Below are 14,428 nucleotides of genomic sequence, written 5' to 3' on the forward strand. Positions count from 1 at the left end.
TCACGGACCACTGTTCCATAAATCTGTCAGACACCTGTGGGGCATAAATGCTCACTGCACCCCTTATTAAATTACATGAGGTGTTTAGTTTCCAAAATGGGGTCACATGTGGGGGGCTCCACTGTTCTGGCACCATGGGGGCTTTGTAAACACACATGGCCTTCAATTTCGGACACATTCTCTCTCCAAAATCCCAATGGCGCTCCTTCTCTTCTGAGCTGAGCATTGTAGTTCGCCCGCAGAGCACTTTAAATCCACATATGGGGTATTTCCATATTAAGAAGAAATGGGGCTGCACGTTTTGGGGAGCTTTTTTCCTATTTTTCTCTTGTGAAAATGAAAAATGTAGGGTAACACCAGCATTTTAGTGAAAAAGATTTTTTCATTTTCACATCCAACTTTAATGAAAATTCGTCAAACACCTGTTGGGTTTCACGGCTCACTATACCCCTTGTTACGTTCCGTGAGGGGTGTAGTTTCCAAAATGGGGTCACATGTGCGTATTTATTGTATTGCCTTTATGTCAGAACCGCTGTAAAATCAGCCAACCCTGTGCAAATCATAAATTTAGACCTCAAATGTACATGGTGCGCTCTCACTCCTGAGCCATGTTGTGCGCCCAGAGAGCACTTTCCGTCCACATATGGGGTATTTCGGTTCTCAGGAGAAATTGCGTTACAAATTTTGGGGCTTTTTTTTCTTTTACCGCTTGTGAAAATTAAAAGTATGGAGCAACACCAGCATGTTAGTGTAGACCCCAACTTTACCTTTTCATTAGGTGAGGCCTAAATTGGGGATTTGCATCTACCATCAAAATACCCTACGGCAGTGTTTCCCAAACAGGGTGTCTCCAGCTGTTGCAAAACTCCCAGCATGCCTCTACAGTCAGTGGCTGTCCGGCAATACTGGAAGTTCTTGTTTTTCAACAGCTGGAGGCTCCGTTTTAGAAACAGTACCGTACCGACGTTCTTTATTTTTATTGTGGGGGGGGAGGGACTGTGTAGGGGTATGTGTATATGTAGTGTTTTACTTTTTATTTTGTGTGGTGTAATGTAGTGTTTTTAGGGTACATTCACATGGGTGGGGGTTTACAGTGAGTTTCTCGCTGGGAGTTTGAGCTGCTGTACCCTGTACATTCACAGCCTTCAACTGTTGCAAAACTAAAACTCCCAGCATGCACTGACAGACTATACATGCTGGGAGTTGTAGTTATGCAACAGCAGGAGGCACATTGGTTGCGAAACACAGAGTTTGTTACTTAACTCAGTGTTGCGCAATCAGTGTGCCTTCAGCTGTTGCAAAACTAGAACTCCCAGCATGTATGGTTTCTTAATGCATGCTGGGAGTTGTATCTTTACAAGCTGGAGGCACACTGGTTGCAAAACACTGAGTTAGGACACAAACGCTTTAGCAACCAGTGTGCCTTCAGCTGTTGCAAAACTGCAACTCTCAGCATAGGCATGCTCAGCCTATTGCATTGGGGTATGCACCCTAAAGTACACACTCGCGCGTGTGTGTATGTATATATTATATATACACACAACTAATGTGTCACCTAATGTAGGGGAACTGTACTGCACCTAATGTGGGGGAACTGTACTGCACCTAATGTGGGGGAACTGTACTGCACCTAATGTGGGGGACCTGTACTGCACCTAATGTGGGGGAACTGTACTGCACCTAATGTGGGGGAACTCTACTTGTGCAGTATAGTTCCCCCACATTAGGTGTAGTACAGTTCCCCCACATTAGGTTGGCAGTATAGTTCCCCCACATTAGGTGCAGTATAGTTCCCCCACATTAGGTGCAGTACAGTTCCCTCACATTAGGTGCAGTATAGTTCCCCCACATTGTGTGCAGTATAGTTCCCCCACCTTAGTTCCCTCTTGGTCCTTAAGTACCAGGATGTCAGGGTGTACCTGTATGCCTGTGGTCCTTAAGTGGTTAAACTCCTTTATTGTATTTGTAGTTACCACTCCTGCAGAAAGGCTATTCCATGCATCCACTACTCTCTCAGTAAAGTGATACTTTAAAACTTTAGTTAGTTTATCTTGGACCATATCTATATACCGCCAGTTCAGTACATCGCATGATGTGTTCCCAGCACTGTGCATTAAGACTTAGTTTTTGGGAGATCATAGCACAAAGTGCTCAGGGAACAGATTCCATTAGGTGGGGAACATCCTCCCTCCTCAACTTAACCCATGTCTGCTGTAAAAGCTTAACTAGTTGTTGAACATTTTTAGAGGAGTGGGAGCAGCTCTCACAGACTATTTCAGCATATTGCAATCACATTGTTTTTTTTTCTTTATTTCTTTATCAGATTAACATAAAAAAATATCATTCCATACCTCCAACAGAACAAAACACAAGTATCAATAGCAACCCCCAAATTTTTTTGTCTTTGTAGAGTTTCCGCCATATATCCACCAGTCCTAAATCTGCACAATATTTGCTTAGGGGAGATGACAAGTTACCCAATACCCTCATATTTCATGATCTATCCAGGCATCTAGCACACAATTGAAATTACCATTGAAATACAGATAGCACTCTTTCTTATTTTTAACAAATTCCGCTAGATGCATGAGGACCTCTGGTGCAAAGAGGGAGGAATATAGACGATTGCTAACATTATCTTAATATTGTTAAGAAGGCCATATAGGAAGTCATTTGGTTAGTAAGTGGTAAGTCCAGGCAGAAAGATTCTTAGGTATATAAGGAATTTATTGCAACACTTAGTTTCGAGCCTTATGCCAGGCTCTTCTTCAGGCATATAAAATACACTGCAAATATTCAAGGTTCAAAAGCCCGGTTTCAATCTGCACCCAGGTGAAAGGTCATACATAACCCAATTTAAAATATCATAAAAAGAAGATCATAAAGAAAAAAACAATGAAGATAATAAAACACATAAGCATTCTCATTAAAACATATGATCATGGGCTTTAAAAAATACATATAATGAGGCGCGATACATTTGCTGTGGCAGCGCTGGAGGCTTGTAAACCCGCCGCTCATCACGGAGCTGCAGGTTGCTACTACGCGTGCGCTACTATGTAGCGACTTGTAAACAAATGGAGAGACTTCAAACACATGGCTCTAAGTCAATAGGGCGCATGCGCTATGATTGGTAAACAAAGGAGAATGTTAAACAAAGTCTCTCCATTTGTTTACAAGTCGCTACATAGTAGCGCACGCGTAGTAGCAACCTGCAGCTCCGTGATGAGCGGCGGGTTTACAAGCCTCCAGCGCTGCCACAGCAAATGTATCGCGCCTCATTATATGTATTTTTTAAAGCCCATGATCATATGTTTTAATGAGAATGCTTATGTGTTTTATTATCTTCATTGTTTTTTTCTTTATGATCTTTTTATGATATTTTAAATTGGGTTGTGTATGACCTTTCACCCGGATGCAGATTGAAACCGGGCTTTTGAACCTTGAATATTTGCAGTGTACTTTATATGCCTGAAGAAGAGCCTGGCATAAGGCTCAAAACTAAGTGTTGCAATAAATTCCTTATATACCTAAGAATCTTTCTGCCTGGACTTACCACTTACTAACCAGAGGAGAAGCACTTTGGAAACAAGTCCCCAATTTCTGTGTCCCGGATTATGGGTCACACATTTTTAATCTTACCTTGATACTGAGCGTCTAGGACACTCAGAGGGGATCCTGGAGCTGCTGACCTCATGTCCATTGAGTGATTCTACATGCCTGCATAGGTGTTGTGCCCTCAGCAAAACGCCCTCTGGTAAGCCTTATACTTGGTTTCCTAAGGGGCTCACCTATCCTGACATATTACACTAGGAGCGCATCTCTTTCCTTTTTTCATATATAGGAAGTCATATCTGCCCATTGACATTTCTGTGGTAACATTTGATGTAGCAGAAGACTGTGCACCATGTTATCATGTCCCCAAGCCTTTGCACATTCCATGTAACTATGCGTGTATTACTCATATGCTGGACTCCTCTCTATTCTGTCTCTTGTCAACCATACATAGCCTGCCACTGTCTAACCTTTTTCAGATGTCTGTCCATGTCATCCAGTCTTGGTACACTCTTAATACCATGGTTTGGAAACAGCCATGAAGTGTTGCTGTTTTAGAAGACCTGGCACCACACCTCTTGGCCCCAACAATTTGTAGTCAGAGACACCACATTTACCTATGACTGGCAAATGTTGCCTTCTGAGGTGAGATCAACACCTTATCAGAGAGCCAAACATGGTGCATATGGTATGATTATTGATTTCAAGATGTCAGGTGCCAACTGTTCCTAATGCATTGATCTTTCAGTGTTATTGATTAAAGGGGTATTCCCGGATTTTTTTTATTTGACTATGTTACAGGAGCTGTAAAGGTAGTTCATAATATAGTGTCTGTACCTGTGTGTGACGGTTTTCTCACAATTTATCTGTGATTTTCACTCCAATATTTATTTTTAACAGCATACAAAATGACTGTTGTCTCAGATTTTTCCCAGCTTGCATTGCCTGTCTGCTTCTATGAGTGGAGCGATCGCTTGGTGGGAGAGAGATAAATCTGCAACAGCTGTAGGCACCCTGATTGAAAACCACACTGATTTGAATGGATGCAGCTCATTTATGTTTCAATGAGTAGGGTGGCTGATGTGTGGGAGGGAGGAAGATGGAATTGTGGGATTTGTAGTCAAAAAAAGAAAAGTCAAAGAGGAAATACCAATTCACAAACAGCTAGCCACAGTGTTATGGTAATCTCACAACATAGCCCTTTAGCCCAAGACAAGCGCAGATCCTTCCTAAGCATGTCCATTACTGCCTGCCAGGTACATACTAAAATCACCTTATGCTGGATAACCCCTTTAAATTACTTATAATTACGCTGAAATGGGGTTCTAATGGGGCTGTATATTTCAGGTCAAAGGCAAGAATGAAAGGAGAAAAAAAAGAGAAAACATAACATGTTGTATATGTGAAATACAAACTGACAGTTCTTTATTTTTCTCAAAATAGGCAAATGTGGATCTGTTTTTGAGAGGACTAATTTAAATTTTAAGGAAAGTAAAAAAAAAAAAAAAATTTAAAAAAACATGGCATTATTCCAATCCATTGCTGCTGTCTAAATTAATTTTACCATGCACTATGCTATGTAATCTCAATTTTACTGATTTTATGCTTTAGCATTTCATCCCCAAGAGAGTCAAGCAGGATTTAGTGACAGGACCATTATTTTACTTGCTCTATTTACTTATCAAGACAAACTAATTAATAATATACCTTCAAGCTCTACTGAGACATCTTACACATGTTGTGTTATAAGACATCTTCCAGTGCCAGAAGGTGTCTAGTAGAATAACATGACTTGAAAAGTGTGATATTGATGTTTCCACACTAATTAAATGCTTTGGCTTGAAATACTATGCACATCAAAAGTGCTTTGCTTCTTGTTCTCACACTTTTGTATTTTTTTTTTCTTCTCAGATTAGTTTCTAAAGGGACCACGGATGTGATATATCTAAGAGCACGTAAAAATGTAGTAGAGTAATCATTTGTTTACTTCTTTCCAACTTTACTGATTTTTAGATTAGTCACTGAAAAGACTATCTTTTTACATATAAACCACTTTTTCTTATCGTTATTGCCTACTCCACATAGGACCCCCTGGAAAAAAAATGATGAAATGACCACACTGAAATATATATATATATACTGAGCAGTCAAAGAAAGTGGCTTTCTTTTACATCATTATACTTAAAGGGGTACTCCGGTGGAAAACTTTCTTTTTTTAAATCAACCTGTTAAACAGATTTGAAAATTACTTCTATAAAAAAAAATCTTAATCCTTTCAGTATTTATTAGCTGAATACCACAGAGGAAATTATTTTCTTTTTGGAACCCAGCGCTCTCTCCTGACATCTCTATCCATTTTAGGAACTGTCAAGAGTAGGAGAAAATCCCGATAGAAAACATATGCTGCTCTGTACAGTTCCTAAAATGGACAGAGGTGTCAGCAGAGAGCACTGTGGTCATTATCTGTCCATTTTAGGAACTGTCAAGAGTAGGAGAAAATCCCCATAGAAAAACATATGCTGCTCTGGACAGTTCCTAAAATGGACAGAGATGTCAGCAGAGAGCACTGTTCTCATGATGTCAGCAGAGAACTCTGTGTTCCAAAAAGAAAAGAATTTCCTCTGTGGTATTCAGCAGCTAATAAGTACTGGAAGGATTAAAACATTTTTTTAAAGAAGTAATTTACAAATCTGTTTAACTTTCTGACACCAGTTGATTTAAAAAAAAAAAGGTTTTCCATCGGAGTACCCCTTTAACTGGGGAAAAGATGGCACCAGTATTCACTATGGGAAGGAAGCAAGCCAATAGAAACAGTATGATTCTCTGCTTTGAAAACTTTGGTCCTGGCATTCATGTGACATGTATATCCTACTTAAACATTGTTGCAAACCAAGTACATCTCTTAGTTATTGAGTAATAACATAATCTGGGAAAAATGTACAGGAGGGTTTGAAGAATATTTGAGGTCAAGGAGGTGACCTCCAATTTTTAAAGATCTTAATTTGATCAAGCATTTAAAGTATGTACTGTACAATAAAAACGATTTACTATTGTAAATGGTGTTGGCACAATACAAATACCTTGGTAAGATTAAACAAAGCCTCCCAATATATACCAACGTATAAACAGACATAGGTGGCAAAAGTACATTGGAACGCTCCTATTTAATCCAGTGTGCATGCCATGTTGATAAGGAGAGTATCCATCATCAAAGAAAAGGTTTCCAAATTGTGGCTGTAATGATGGTGTTCAGAATACACTCCATCATTGGGCTTACTATAGCCCTAAAGCATGTCCTTACAAGGGCAATATGCTAATATGGCTAACAGACTGTCCTGACATGCATTGTTTGTGTCCAGATAAATATGATTTCCTCAGGGGATCAGCCACAAACGTGACTTGTGGGTGAAATAGTATATGTAGTAATGCCAAATTATTGGGCAGTTAGATGAAATGGTAATTCAGTGGACTGGGATGGCACCTTTACAAAATTTAGAATAGGAATATAAAAAAATACCACCGCAGGGTGGCTTATCATGCACTGATCTCTTTGTGTACACAGTCATTCCGGTTGTACAAAGGCTGAGTTGGAGGCAATAACAAATTTAAAGAAAGATTATACAGTGGTCCCTCAACATACGATGGTAGTCTGTTCCAAATGGACCATCGTTTGTTGAAACCATCGTATGTTGAGGGATCGGTGCAATGTAAACTATAGGACAGTGGTCTACAACTTGCGGACCTCCAGATGTTGCAAAAGTACAACACCCACCATGCCCGGACAGCCAACGGCTGTCCGGGCATGCTGGGAGTTGTAGTTTTGCAACATCTGGGGGTCCGCAGGTTGAAGACCACTGGTATAGTAAGTTGTACTCACCTGTCCCCACCGCTCCGGACTGTCACCGCTCATCACCGCTTCCCTGGATGTCGCCGCGTCCCCGGGGTGTCCCCGACGCTCCGGCAAGGCCTCTGCTTCCCCGGCATCCTTGCTCTCTGTTGCCGTCATCACGTCGCTACGCACGCCGCTCCTGTTGGATGACGGGACGGTGTGCACAGCGACGTGATGATGACAATGGAGAGCGCCGACGATGCAGGGGATCCCGAAGAGGACGCGCCGGAGCCCCGAGGACAGGTAGGAGACCATCACCGCACCACACAGGGCACCGTAAACGGCTATCCGGTGGCAGCTGAAGCAGCCTGCGCTGTCGGATAGCCGTTTATGCAATGGCCCCGACATACAAAAGCATCGTATGTTGATGCTGCCTTCAACATGCGATGGCCTCTGAGAGGCCATCGTATGTTGAAATTATCGTATATCGGGGCCATCGTAGGTCAGGGGGTCACTGCACTAGCCATGGCTGTCCTAAAGAGCTCTTTGAAACCAGTGATGGGTTCATTAACCTACCGATCAGCTGTTGACGGCTTGTTCTTTGGTTTTTCCATCATTAATTTTACCTCAGAAAACTCCTCTTATTTTAACCCCAATATATGGTAAACTCAACTGTCTTGATAAATGTTCACAGTTTTTACTTGGATTGGAACCATAGACTACATTGTCTCATAATTAATTATTTTTTCTTTTAAGATCAAAAATGGCTCATATTTATACAAGAAAGGCCCTTTATCTCTGAAGCACAAAGACTTACTTGAATTTCATGCCTAATAATTAATGTGAGGAGAGCTGGAAACAAGAAAGATGTCAAGTTGATCGCCCAAAGAAATTCACGCATGTGATAAAATTTCAATATAAAAGTAATGAATTTTCATAGTTACACGGTCCATAACACATTTGTAGTAAGCGAGGCAAGCCGTATTCACACAGGGCGCAGAATGTTGTGAATAATAATGGAATGAAGCCCGAGGCTCCTTGTAATAAATGATTACAAATGCGCCATTAACATTTATGGGTTAACATTTTTTTTTTACTTTTTTCTATACAGCAGGCTAGTTTAGCACAGATTGTGCAGGCTTTTAACCAGAATAATGTTTTACCTCCACTATTATCTTAGGTAAAAATCTGTTTTTCTGTACGGAGACTAGTTATTCTTGGACTACCAAGTGGTAAATATTTCCCTGCCAGCACAGTTTCTGTTGTTATTCTCATGGATGAGGATTACCGTATTTTTCGCCGTATAAGACGCAACTTTTTCTTCCCCAATACTGGGGGGAAAAAGTCGGTGCGTCTTATACGGCGAATACACCCCTATCGCGGCGGTCCCTGCGGCCATCAACGGCCGGGACCCGCGGCTAATACAGGACATCACTGATCGCGGTGATGCCCTGTATTAACCCTTCAGACGCGGCGATTAAAGCTGACCGCCGCGTCTGAAGGGAAAGTAACACTAACCCGGCTGTTCAGTCGGGCTGTTCAGGACCGCCGCGATTTCACCGCGGCGGTCCCGAAAAGCCCGACTGAATAGCCGGGTTAGTGCTTACAGGACACCGGGGGGACCTTACCTGCCTCCTCGGTGTCTTCTCCGTTCAGGGATCCCCTGTATGGCCGGCGCTCTCCTTCCTCGTCATCACGTCGTCCTGTACGTGCGTCGGTGTGCGTAACGACGTGATGGCGGCGCCGGAGAGCGCGGATACCCGGCCGGCAGCAGAGACGTTCCAGAGCGACGGGGACACGGCGACAGCGATGGAGCAACGGGTCCAGAGCGGCGGGGACACGTGAGTATTAACTCCTATGCAGTGGTCTTCAATCTGCGGACCTCCAGATGTTGCAAAACTACAATTCCCAGCATGCCCGGACAGCCAACGGCTGTCCGGGCATGCTTGGAGTTGTAGTTTTGCAACATCTGGAGGTCCGCAGGTTGAAGACCACTATTGGGTTCAAAATCTTTATTTTTTTTTATTTTGCCCCTAAAAATTGGGTGCGTCTTATACGCCGGTGCATCCTATAGGACGAAAAATACGGTACTAGTTTCATTGTGAGTTTTTTTTATATTTTACAGCAAAGATTGTTGGAAAATGTATCCAGTTTTCACAAAACATTCAGTACTTTAGTGAATAACTCATAATGCTCTTGTTTTTAAGAACACATACAGACATTTTGGGAGGCAGGGGCTCAAGTGAAAAAAGGGCACTTCTCGTAATTTCCCCTGTGATGTCATGCCCACTCCTACTTTGGTTGACGCACACATGGCCCACCTGACAGTGGTGAGCCATGTTGTTATCCCGCGCATGCACCATGAATAGGGATGGCGCATGCAACGGGAGTTTGTGAGTCCAATACCTAACCTGTCAGACTCACTGGGTGTGTGCTGCAAAGGGCAGGTGTTACATCATACAGGAGAGGCATTGTGGCCCTGGGACACAGCGGACCCCTGGCCATTCCTCTTTGAGACTCCTGACCCCCATAGTTTTTTTTTAGTAAAATAAAGTCATGAGCAGCTCCTATAAAGGTATGCCATGTATCTTTACACTAACATCTACTTGGCCAAGGTGGCATAAGAGATATTTGGGGAGATTTATAAAAACCTGTTCAGAGGAAAAGTTGCTGAGTTGCCCATAGCAACCAATCAGATCACTTCTTTCATTTTTCACAGGCCTTCATGAAAATGAAAGAAGCGATCTGATTGGTTGCTATGGGCAACTGGGCAAGTTTTCCTCTGCACAGGTTTTGATAAATCTCCCCAATTGTGCTGCAGCAAATGACCCCTTCCCCTTCAACCCCTTTGACAAATAAATGCACCGCTGGTCCACGGATTTACCTGTGTAATGCACCCTCCACCTGCACCTGTCACCCCACTTGGGACGCAACACCACTGTGAGGCATTAAAGAGCAGGGTCATCAAAAAGGGCAGGGACTCAAGCACCCTTTCCAGTCAATGTGGTTATCCCGTTTATATTATTCTTTCTATAGCTATCTTTATATATATATATATATATATATATATATATATACATACAGTAACCCCCCGACCTACGATGGCCCCGACATATGATAAAATCGACATACGATGGCCTCTCAGAGGCCATCGATGTCGATGTCAGCATCGACATACGATGCTTTTATATGTCGGGGCCATCGCATTAACTGCTATCCGACAGCGCAAAATGCTTAAGCTGCTGTCGGATAGCAGTGTAATGTGCCCCAGCAGGTTCACTTACCTATCCCCGATGCTTCGGGTCCACTTCGCGATCCTCCGGCGTCTTGCGCATATTCTCCAGGGTCCGGGCCTTGCTTTCCGGCGTCGTTATTACGTCACTACGCACGCCGCGCCGGCACAGCAGCGTAATAACGTCACCGGAAAGCGCGGCCCGGACCCAGGAGAAGATGCGCAAGAACACCAGAGGATCGCGAAGAAGACACCAGAGCAGCGGGACAGCATCGGGAGCCCCTGGAACAGCAGCGGGAGCGGTGAGGACCTGGTCCGGAGCGACGGGGACAGGTGAGTACAGCTTCCTATACTTTACATTGCACGGATCCCTCAACATACGATGGATTCGACAATCAATGGGTCGTTTGGAACGAATTACCATCGTATGTTGAGGGACCACTGTATATATATATATATATATATATATATATATATATATATATATATAGCTATACATACTGTATAAAGTAGCAAGAATTGATAAACTTTTTCTGTCTTGTGTGGGGAATATTTTCTTTGCAAAACCAGGGTCCTCTGATACCTAAGAATGCACAATTGGTTAGTAGGACTTCTATAAGTATTGCAGCCAACCCAGTTCAGCCTTTTCATGGCAGCTGTTAACCCTATAACAGGCCAGTGCACCATATCACAAGGGTTGTTTGGTCATGGATTGGCTCCAGAAACATGCCAGCGAGTTTCCTTGCTTCCTTGGCTATCACAGTCCACATATCTTAAAGGGGTATTCCAGGAAAAAACTTTTTTTTATATACCAACCCGCTCCAGAAAGTTAAACAGATTTGTAAATTACTTCTATTAAAAAATCTTAATCCTTTCAGTACTTATGAGCTTCTAAAGTTAATCTTGTTCTTTTCTGTCTAAGTGCTCTCTGATGACATGTGTCTCGGGAACCGCCCAGTTTAGAAGAGGTTTGCTATGGGGATTTGCTTCTAGACTGGGCGGTTCCCGAGACACGTGTCATCAGAGAGCACTTAGACAGAAAAGAACAAGATTAACTTTAGAAGCTCATAAGTACTGAAAGGATTAAGATTTTTTAATAGAAGTAATTTACAAATCTGTTTAACTTTCTGGAGCCAGTTGATATATATATATATATATATATATATAAAAAGTTTTTTCCTGGATAACCCCTTTAATCCTATAGAGCAGTGGTTTTCAACCGTTGGCTGTCTGGGCATGCTGGGAGTTGTAGTTTTGCAACATCTGGAGGTCCGCGGGTTGAAGACCACTGCTATAGAGCATTTCTAGGACAGACTGTTCAGAGCATGTCAGCACCACCATTTAAACTGCAGCAACTGTGATAAGCTATCCTAATATGATTTTTTTTTGGAGGTCGTTGCCCTAAGTTTCTTTTGTATGATTTTTGTACATAAAGACAATTTTAATTGTTCATGTAAAATAGTTAATTAATTCAAAATCTGAGCCTGTAAATATATTTATCTTTTAAAAGTTCTGCAGATTGTGTACAGAGAACTCGTCTTCTATTAACTGGATTTTTTGAGCAAACTCAGAGTGTGTAATGTAATACAGATTAGCTGTAACACAGTTATAACATTTATGGCTAAGGTCCAATATTTAGACAAACATTGAAATTGTGTGCTGGTGAGAAATCATTATCTTCCCTGCATTTAAAGGGGTACGCCGCTGGAAAACATATTTTTTAATCAATTGGTGCCTGAAAGTTAAACAGATTTGTAAATTACTTCTATTAAAAAATCTTAACCCTTCCAGTACAGTGGTCTCTCAACATACGATGGTAATCTGTTCCAAATGGACCATCGTTTGTTGAAACCATCGCATGTTGAGGTATCCGTGCAATGTAAAGTATAGGACAGTGGTCTAAAACCTGCGGACCTCCAAATGTTGCAAAACTACAGCACCCAGCATGCCTGGACAGCCGTTGGCTGTCCGGGCATGCTGGGTGTTGTAGTTTTGCAACATCTGGGGGTCCGCAGGTTGAAGACCACTGGTATAGGAAGTTGTACTCACCTGTCCCAGCCACTCCAGACCGTCACCGCACATCACCGCTGCCCGGGATGTCGCCGTCCATCGCTGTCGCCGCGTCCCCGAGGTGTCCCCGACGCTCCGGCAAGGCCTCTGCTTCCCTGGCATCCTCGCTCTCCGTCGCCGCCATCACGTCGCTACGCACGCCGCTCTTATTGGATGACGGGACGGCGTGCACAGCGACGTGATGACGACGATGGAGAGCGCCGACGATGCAGGGGAGCCCGAAGAGGACGCGACGGAGCCCCGAGGACAGGTAAGAGACATCACCGGAGCTCACGGGACACCGTAAACGACTATCCGGTGGCAGCTGAAGCAGTCTGCGCTGCCGGATAGCCGTTTATGCGATGGCCCCGACATACAAAAGCATCGTATGTTGATGCTGCCTTCAACATGCGATGGCCTCTGAGAGACCATCGCATGTTGAAATTATCGTATGTCGGGGCCATTGTAGGTCAAGGGGTCACTGTACTTATCAGCTGCTGTATAGTACAGAGGAAGTTCTTTTGTTTTTGAATTTCCTTTCAGTCTGACCACAGTGCTCTCTGTTGACACCTCTGTCCGTATCAGGAACTGTCCAGAGCAGGATAGGTTTTCTAAAGGGATTTGCTCCTACTCTGGACAGTTCCTAAAATGGACAGAGGTGTCAGCAGAGAGCACTGTGGTCAGGCAGAAGAGAAATTTTAAAAGAAAAAAACTTCCTGTGTATCATACAGCAGCTGATAAGTAATGGAAGGATTAAGATTTTTTAATAGAAGTTATTTACAAATCTGCTTAACTTTCTGGCCCCAGTTGATTAAAAATAAAGTTTTCCAGTGGAGTACCCCTTTAATGCGGCTAAAATAATTAATGTAGAAGGTTTTTTTTTTGTCTGTTAGAAGCCGCTCTCTGGCGGTTGAGGATCTACAGCTATTGGTTTTCTGTGTAATCATATAGGGGGAGATTTATCAAAACCTGTGCAAAGGAAAAGTTGCCCAGTTGCCCATAGCAACCAATCAGATCGCTTCTTTTATTTTTCAGAGGCCTTTCTTAAAATTAAAGAAGTGATTTGATTGGTTGCTATGGGTAACTGGTCAACTTTTCCTCTGTACAGATTTTGATAGATCTCCCCAATAGTGAGTAAGCATGCTAAATGAATATGTTAAATGAATTATGAAAATAACTGACATTTTGCGTTTGGATATACATATCACACCATAAGTAAAAATCTAAGATAATATACAGTAGATCACTGTTATCTAAAGATGGCTAATAAATAGGATTAATATAAGACAGGAGTCCCTGCGCCTTTATAGGAAGTAGAGACGCTATATGCAACACTGCTCACTTGCCACATTTGCTAGGTCCGCCACATTCCAAGCCCCATTCCAAGAAGTGATGCTGTATGCACTGCCATTTACACTATGTATTCATTGGTAGCAGCTGGCCCAGTAAATGTAACTGAGCAGTGAGGTACACAATATATGCCTCCCTGCTCAGTGTGCATGAGCAGGGACTCCTGTATGAAACAGAATCTTCATGAACTAAATTTGATAGCCTATTTGAGTAACACCTCCTGAAACCATTTTAAAGAAACTCATTGATCTCTGAACTATTAAAATAACAATTGAAAAATAAAATGACATTTAATAAAATATACTAATATTGAAAACAGTGCTTATCTTGGCAGGGTAATGTATCCAACCCAACTTTTAAAATGTGGGATTTTAAGAAGCCTTTTTTTGCTGGTGCTTCTGGGTTTTCCTAGG

The 14,428-nt window shown here is 42.5% G+C and overlaps 1 protein-coding gene across 2 annotated transcripts in view; it reads left to right on the forward strand.

Moving 5' to 3' along the window:
* TMEM178A (transmembrane protein 178A) overlaps nucleotides 1-14,428 on the forward strand; it is a 127,253-nt gene that overhangs the window by 35,076 nt on the left and 77,749 nt on the right. Inside the window, exon 1 of one of the 2 annotated variants that reach the window (XM_056567514.1) lies at nucleotides 10,306-10,324. The exons of the other annotated variant lie outside the window; for it this stretch is intronic. The gene's annotated coding sequence lies outside the window, so the exon portion shown is untranslated. Of the gene's footprint in view, nucleotides 1-10,305; nucleotides 10,325-14,428 lie in introns of those variants that run through there. 2 annotated transcript variants of the gene reach the window in all.

The sequence above is a fragment of the Hyla sarda genome, chromosome 3 (genome assembly GCF_029499605.1).
Source record: "Hyla sarda isolate aHylSar1 chromosome 3, aHylSar1.hap1, whole genome shotgun sequence".
Lineage (NCBI taxonomy): Eukaryota > Metazoa > Chordata > Amphibia > Anura > Hylidae > Hyla > Hyla sarda.